Raw genomic sequence first — 8810 nt, 5'->3', positions numbered from 1 at the left:
GGAAAGTCTAAACATCAGAGGTATCGGATTCACATGGAATTGTTGTTTAATTCAAATGTTTGAATATGAAATTATTTGTGAGGAGATGAAATGTAATTTTAGCTTCCAAATGAGAGATTTGGGTTTTCATAAGCTTGGCTTCTGCTCAACCAGGGGCCCGCCCCTGTGAAGAGACATGGGTTATAAACTTTTCAGACACACCCCTCTCCCTCCACTATAAAAGCCATTGACAAAAATATAACTTCCTGTTCCGGGTACATTTAGGATGACGATCCGATGTCAGAATGGTTCAGATAATAACTACAGAACTAAGCCAACATCAGCATGGACTTTGGTTGCAAATGGTAAGAACTTTGAACTCGTATTCACTACAGAAGTGATACCTCCTAGCCGTTGAGTTAGCAACAGCTGCTACAAACGCAGGTTAGGAAGGACAGTCAGAGTATCCCGTCTACTACACATCGACGCTACTCCAACGTATCCAGTGACCACCAGAGACATTCTTCAAAGGACAGAGGACTCGGGTTGGCGACACGGTCCATCTTCCACCAACCTACGGAAGCGCAGCTCAGAGTAAATATTTATTGCATTTTCCTTTTTCAAATGGGCGGTAATTTAGAATGCATAAGATACTGTATTTACGATGGTACAGCTTCGCCTATGTTCCAGTCTCCCGCTCTTTCACTAAAACTATCTATCTATTCCGCCCGCTAGGGACGTTTTTCTTTATGACGGCAAGTTATGATTTAATTGTGTATGTGTGATTCTGTGTAATTAGTTAGGTATTTAGTAAATAAATAATTAAACCCAATTTTGTATTGCTGATTCAACTTGTTAGCCAGGATTCTTGCAGATAACCAAGGATTTACCACTTTCAGATGAGACTGAATAAAATGACGATTAATGTGACTGCTATGGATGTAAAATATTACTAAATCTTTGAGTTTATTCGGAAGATAACAGCTCTATAAATATTCTTTCGTGGTGTCCCTCTATAGTTAATTATATTTACATGATTAGTTCAATCAGATTATTCAAATAATTTTATAGAATAGCATGTCATAGCAATTAATCTGGCATAGCCAAAGACACGACACTACTGCTACTATATCTACCGCCGCTGCCGCTACTAAAACAACCGCCGCTGCCGCTACTAAAACTACCGCCGCTGCCGCTACTAAAACTACTGCCGCTAATACTAAACTACTGCCGCCGCGCCACTAAAACTACCACCACCGCGCCACTACTACTACAACTACCGCCGCAGCTACTACAAGAACCGCCGCTGCTACTACTACTAAAATGACCGCCACTACTACTAAAATGACCGCTGCTGCTACTAAAACTAGCGCCGCAGCTACTACTACTACTAAAACTACCGCCGCTGCTACTACTACTAAAATGACCTCCGCTGCTACTAAAACTACCGCCGCTGCAGCCCATACTACTACTAAATATACCGCCGCTGCTGCTACAACTACAGCGCCGCCGCCGCTACTAAAACTACCGCCACCGCCGCTACTAAAACTACCGCCGCTACTAAAACTACCGCCGCTACTAAAACTACCGCCGCTACTAAAACTACCGCCGCTACTAAAACTACCGCCGCTACTAAAACTACCGCTGCAGCCACCGAAACTACCGCTGCCGTGTCACTAAAACTACCGCTGCCGTGCCACTAAAACTACCGCCGCCGCACCACTAAAACTACCGCCGCCGCGCCACTACTACAACAACCGCCGCTACTACTACTACTAAGATGACCGCCACCGCTACTACTTAAATGACCGCCGCTGCTACTAAAGCTACCGCCGCTGCTACTAAAACTACCGCCGCAGCTACTACTACTATAACTACCGCCGCTGCTGATACTATTACCATAACTAAAACTACCGCTGCTACTAAATTGACCAGACTATGCAAATAGTCTGGGTAACCATTTGATTAGCTGTTCAGGAGTCGTCTTATGGCTTGGGGTAGAAGCTGCTAAGAAGCCTTTTGGACCAAGACTTAGCTTTCTGGTGCCCTCCTCCTCCTGCCACCGCCACCGCTACTGCTAAAACTACTACCGCTACTACTGCTGCTGCTAATGCTAAAACTGTTACTACTACTACTACTACTACTACTACTACTATCACTACTGCTGCTACTACCACCACCACCGCTGCTACTGCTAAAACTACTACCGCTGCTAATGCCAAAACTGTTACTACTACTACTACTACTACCACCATCACCACCGCTGCTACTGCTAAAACTGCTACTACTACCGCTACTACTACCACCTTCACCGCTGCTACTGCTAAAACTGCTACTGCAACTACTACCGCTGCTACCACCGCTGCTACCACCGCTGCTACCACCGCTGCTACCACCGCTGCTACCACCGCTGCTACCACTGCTAAAACTGTCACCGGTTAGTTGAGGTAATATGTAGGTAGTGTTAAAGTGACTATGCATAGATAATAAACAGAGCGTAGCAGCAGCTGAAAGGGGCGGGGGGGGGGGGGGGGGGGGGCAATGCAATAATCTGGGTACCCATTTGATTAGCTGTTCAGGAGTCTTATGGCTTGGGGGTAGAAGCTGCAAAGAAGCCTTTTGGACCTAGACTTGGCTTTCCGTCATTCTGCCTGCCTGCCTGACTATAAGGGGCCGAATCCTGGACAGGAGGGCCAGACCAGCAGAATGACCTGTGCTTGGCTGGACTCCTCCATCAACCACAACAGACTTGACTGGACTCCCTACTGATCTAGTTTGGCTGCACTGTGAGTCTCTTTCGGTGTGTGTGTGTGTGTACCTGATGGCCACGTCAGCCTCCAGCCCACTGACGTTCATCTGCAGAGCCCTCTGGAAGGACAGGATAGTGTTCTCTGGAGCCATCTATAGACAGACGGACAGAGAGGAACATCATCAGCACATACATTATATTGATGTTTCATGGAGGTCAGAGAGGTTCATATACCTTACTGCAATCTGAGAGTTCACAGTTTCATATAGGTTTCAGAAGTCTAATACTCAGTTGAAATGAGCCATTTTCACATAGTATGTTGTTGGGGTGGTGCTGGAGATGAATTTGTCACAAACAAAAAAAAAAAGTCCCTTTAAATGGCTGTGAGGAAACTTGGAGAATGGATTCCAGTTAAAAGTCATGGGTTATGAGCTCATATGTTTGATAAACAACAGACTATTGAACATAATGACTTGTGCAATACACGATACCAGGCCACATGGGTCAAACTGATAACAGTCAGTGATACTGTAGTTCAAACTGTAATACTGTGAGGGGACTGGAAGCCTGGGAAAATCAATGTAAAGTGCTGCTGGTAAAGAGAGTGGGTCATGTGGTGTGTCCTGGGGGAGTTCTCAGGTCTTTAAGACTGTTAATTTCACCACAGTGTTACTTCTGGGGTGATCAACTACTGTAACATGCCCCAACCGGCTGGCTGGGGAGCAGAGCAGTGGTGTGTGTGTGTCTGTCTGCAGCTTGCTGGATGTGTCATGTGTACGAGTAGTTAGGACAGGGTTTCTCAAACTAGGGGAAGCCTGATTCGGGTCGCAAGAGCAAATTCACGATTTGTTCATCGAACAAGGGGTTACGTCAGTAACATCTGGTAACCACTAGATGCAGTTATATTAAACAGAGCGGTTTCTGTTTCCTTCCTACAAATGTGGCTTTTGAATGGTTTAAGCTACAAAATATTATGACCTCATCTTTGAAAGACATGACTCTCAGGAACATGTTGGTCTGTATGGTTTCCCTTTACTTTGCCCACAAGCTGTTAGATCCGAGTGGACAAGACCAAGCACTAAATTAGACAGGGAGAAAAAGAAAGTCTGTAACCATGTTTCCATCCACAGTTCATACGCAAGTCATACCGTAAAAAAATCACGACAGATGTGATGGAAACACGAAGTTTCGGTACCATTTAATGAATGCCAAAAAGTAATTTGTTAGTTCGACATGGTGGGATCTTGTGGTGTCTGTAAAATTAATTATGAGCAAATATTGTCTTGCTCATTGTATCTGCGAGCTGTTGGCTAGAGTGCACGTGCGAAGACCAGAGTAGGCCCATTTGCTATTTAACACAACAGTTTGTGACAAAACTATTGGAAGTGTTGAAAATGCCATGGAAACACATTGAACATTCTATTTTTATTTGGTACATCAAAACTTACGTGAAGAAGTACGTTTTATGTGCACTGTCAGTACGCACTGATTTTTATCTGCAACAAGTCAGTTTGGTGAAAAATTTGCATATTTTCTATATGCATATTTTAGAATATTTGCCTGAAAAATCTGTTGTCAATTGGATGGAAACCTAGCTAATGATGTTATTTTCTACACAAAAGATCATACAACATTATTGCCTGATGATCTTCTGAACTTCCCAATACCTTTCTGATGCATTTCAGTCACTTCAAACCATATCAGCTTCAGATTGAAATACTGTCAAAAACACTGCCAGACTGATTTGTAATAGACTGTTATAGTCCAAATTAAAAAAGTAAACTTAGACTGGTGATTAAATAAAACATTTTTGAATTGGTGGGGTCCCAAATAATTTTTTATAGCAAAATGGGGTCACGGGCTAAAAATGTTTGGGAAACCCTGTGTTAGGAGTTGAGAGGTGAGGCTTTGGCAACAGCATGAGAATTCTTCATGCACTAGGCTTATACAGTATACAGTGTCTGGATGACAAGTCAAGCAAATCAAGACAAACAAAGCAGGCGTGGGCTCTCTCTCTCTCTCACACACACACACACTTCCTCTCAATCAAATACACATTTTAATTTAATAAATTACAACAAAAATGCTTTTATATCCTGGAAAGGGAAGGCATGCCTGGGGAGAAATGCAGCACAACGTGATATGAATGAAGAAAACAAGTGAAGAAATACTAAACATGGTATCATATGAAATCTTACTTCTATAGATTGAGCTGATAGGTAAGTACTCTCACACACAATAGCCTATAGTTTCTATTTAGTGCTTACAGAAAGCCAAGAAGTCTGTTTACAGCATCTATTTCTGGGCTATTTTCAGCTCGGGTTCAGAGGGTCATTAATACACTAGAATAGCCATAGGTAGTATGAAGGAAGTGAGTGGGTGGAAATATGAAGATAAACTGTTGGCCAGCATGGTTTCTTTAGTGCCCTCTATGTAGGTTACATCTCTATGTGTCTTTTATTGTATACTCTATAAGCATAGTGTAGGAGGTGCCTCCCCCTACAAGTTCTCTGATTGGGCAGCTGGTTCAGCTGACTCACCATGGGGGCGCCCTGGTGGCCAATGACATCAGGGCGTGGAGTGAGGTTGGCGTGGTCCATGATGCAGGGGGAGGTGATGGAAAGGGGGACCATGTAGAGGCCCAGTAGAACACTCAGGTAGAGCAGGAGAACCACCACCTGGAACCCTGGGCAGAACACAACATGGATATAGAATGAATAGAAACCCTGGGGCAGAACACAACATAGATATATAATGAATGAAACCCCTGGGGCGGGCGTAGAACACAAAATAGATTTAGAATGAATATAAACCCTGGGTTAGACAAAACAAAACTAATAGAATACCTGAGTATATAGAATAGCTACGGCCAAAAGCTTCAATGTCATGGGATACTTTTTTGCTCTTGTCACGGATGTCTATTGTACTGAGATGGTAAAGGACAGAAATAAATAGCACATCTGAAAGTAGCTTCTCTATGAGCAGGAAGACCATTCACTGAATGTTTCTTAACATTTTACGTGGACAGTTTGGGTTGAGATATATACAGTGTCAAAGCCAGCCAGCCTGTAGCCACACTTTCTCCTGTTCCATCTCTGTGCGCTGTAGTGCAGGTAAGTGATGATAAATGTAGCTAGAGTACATCACTGACACAGGAGGTTGGATTCATTTCAAGGTCAGTACTTCGGCCAGATCGACTGCGTCAGAAGAACTCTTGTTACAGACACAAGGCTGAAAGCCTTCACCCTCTGCCCTCAGAACCTCTCTGGCATTCACAGAGGTACACCAGCTAGCTACACATCTAACCTCACATCCAGGACCTATTGACCTCTGTAAGCCACCGCTAGACCACAGGCTAATGTATGCTGCACTGAAATTGATTTTATTTGTTGAAGAGATATACAGTGCATTCAGAAAGTATTCAGACCCCTAGACTTTTTCCACATTTTGTTACGTTACAGCCTTATCCTAAAATGGATGAAATAGATATTTTTTTCTCAAACTACATACAATACCTCATAATGACAAAACAAAAACAGGTTTGTAGAATTTTTTGGAAATGTATGAAAAAATACAAAACCATCACATTAACATAAGTATTCAAATCAAATCAAATCAAATTTTATTAGTCACATACACATGGTTAGCAGATGTTAATGCGAGTGTAGCGAAATGCTTGTACTTCTAGTTCCGACAATGCAGTAATAACCAACAAGTAATCTAACCTAACAATTCCACAACTACTACCTTATACACACACACAAGTGTAAAGGGATAAAGAATATGTACATAAAGATATATGAATGAGTGGTGGTACAGAACGGCATGGCAAGATGCAGTAGATGGTATAGAGTACGGTATATACATATGAGATGAGTACTGTAGGGTATGTAAACATAAAGTGGCATAGTTAAGTGGCTAGTGGTACATGTATTACATAAAGATGGCAAGATGCAGTAGATGATATAGAGTACAGTATATCATATGAGATGGGTAATGTAGGGTATGTAAACATTATATTAAGTGGCATTGTTTAAAGTGGCTAGTGGTACATTTTTACATAATTTCCATCAATTCCCATTTTTAAAGTGGCTGGAGTTGAGTCAGTATGTTGGCAGCGGCCGCTAAATGTTAGTGGTGGCTGTTTAACAGTCTGATGGCCTTGAGATAGAAGCTGTTTTTCAGTCTCGTCGGTCCCTGCTTTGATGCACCTGTACTGACCTCGCCTTCTGGATGATAGCGGGGTGAACAGGCAGTGGCTTGGTGGTTGTTGTCCTTGATGATCTTTATGGCCTTCCTGTGACATCGGGTGGTGTAGGTGTCCTGGAGGGCAGGTAGTTTGCCCCGGTGATGCGTTCTGCAGACCTCACTACCCTCTGGAGAGCCTTACGGTTGTGGGCGGAGCAGTTGCCGTACCAGGCGGTGATACAGCCCGACAGGATGCTCTCGATTGTGCATCTGTAGAAGTTTGTGAGTGCTTTTGGTGACAAGCCGAATTCTTTCAGCCTCCTGAGGTTGAAGAGGCGTGCTGCGCCTTCTTCACAACGCTGTCTGTGTGGGTGGACCAATTCAGTTTGTCCGTGATGTGTACACCGAGGAACTTAAAACTTTCCACCTTCTCCACTACTGACCCGTCGAGTGGATAGGGGGGTGCTCCCTCTGCTGTTTCCTGAAGTCCACAATCATCTCCTTTGTTTTGTTGACGTTGAGTGTTCAGACCCTTTACTAAGTACTTTGTTGAAGCACCTTTAGCAGCGATAACAGCCTCGAGTCTTCTTTGGAAGCTTGGCACACCTGTATTTGGGGAGTTTCTCCCATTCTTCTCTGCAGATCCTCTCAATGTCTATCAGGTTGGATGGGGAGCATTGCTGCACAGCTATTTTCAAGTCACTCCAGAGATGTTCGATCGGGCTCAAATCCAGGCTCTAGCTGGGCCACTCAAGGAAATTCAGAGACTTGTCCAGAAGCCACTCCTGCATTGTCTTGGTTGTGTGTTTAGGGTCGTTGTGCCGTTGGAAGGTGAACCTTTGCCCCAGTCTGAGGTCTTGAGTGCTCTGGAGCAGGTTTTCATCAAGGATCTCTCTACTTTGCTCCGTTCATCCTGACTAGTCTCTCAGTCCCTGCCACTGAAAAAGATCCCCACAGCATGATGCTGCCACCACCATGCTTCACAGTAGGCCAGGTTTCCTCCAGACGTGACAGGCCAAAGAGTTCAATCTTGGTTTCATCAGACCAGAGATGTGCCTTTTACTGAGGAGTGGCATCCGTCTGGCCACTCTACCATAAACGCCTGATTGGTGGCGTGCTGCAGAGATGGCTGTCCTTCTGGAAGGTTCTCCCATCTCCACAGAGGAACTCTGGAAGAGTGAACATCAGGTTCTTGGTCACCTCCCTGACAAAGGCCCTTCTCCTACGATTGCTCATTTTGGCCAGGTGGCCAGCTCTAGGAAGAGTCTTGGCGGTTCCAAACTTCTTCCATTTAAGAATGATGGAGGAACTGTGTTCTTGGGGACCTTCAATGCTGCAGAAATCTTTTGGTACCCTTCCCCAGATCTATGCCTCGACACAATCCTGTCTCGGCGCTCTACGGACAATTCCTTCGACCTCATAGCTTGGTTTTTGCTCTGACATGCACTGTCAACTGTGGGACCTTATACAGACAGGTGTGTGCCTTTCCAAATCATGTCCAATCAATTGAATTTACCACAGGTGGACTCCAATCAAGTTTTAGAAACATCAAGGATGATCAATGGAAACAGGATGCACCTGAGCTCAATTTCAAGTCTCATAGCAAAGAGACTGAATACTTGTGTAAATAAGTAATTTTTTATAGACTTGATTTTTTTTTAAATAAAACCTGTTTTCACTCTGTCATTATGGGGCATTGTGTGTAGATTGATGAGGAAAAAAACTAATGAAATACATTTAAGTATAAGGATGTAACGTAACAAAATGTGGGAAAAGTCAAGGGGTCTGAATACTTTCCGAATGCACTGTATACTGTATTTCAATAAGACTAGCCTGGTAAAATGAAGGATAAATAAATGATAGGGTTTTATATTGTAGCAATATTACAGCACAC

The 8810-nt window shown here is 43.6% G+C and overlaps 1 pseudogene; it reads right to left on the bottom strand.

Annotated features, from left to right (window-relative positions):
* The window catches only part of LOC111957970 (glycerophosphodiester phosphodiesterase domain-containing protein 5-like), a 138145-nt pseudogene that overhangs the window by 15379 nt on the left and 113956 nt on the right, over positions 1–8810 (bottom strand).

This window comes from Salvelinus sp. IW2-2015, linkage group LG4p (genome assembly GCF_002910315.2).
Source record: "Salvelinus sp. IW2-2015 linkage group LG4p, ASM291031v2, whole genome shotgun sequence".
Classification (NCBI taxonomy): Eukaryota; Metazoa; Chordata; class Actinopteri; order Salmoniformes; family Salmonidae; genus Salvelinus; species Salvelinus sp. IW2-2015.
The sequence above is the reverse complement of the archived record's forward strand: the minus strand, read 5'-3'. Positions and strand labels throughout refer to the sequence as shown.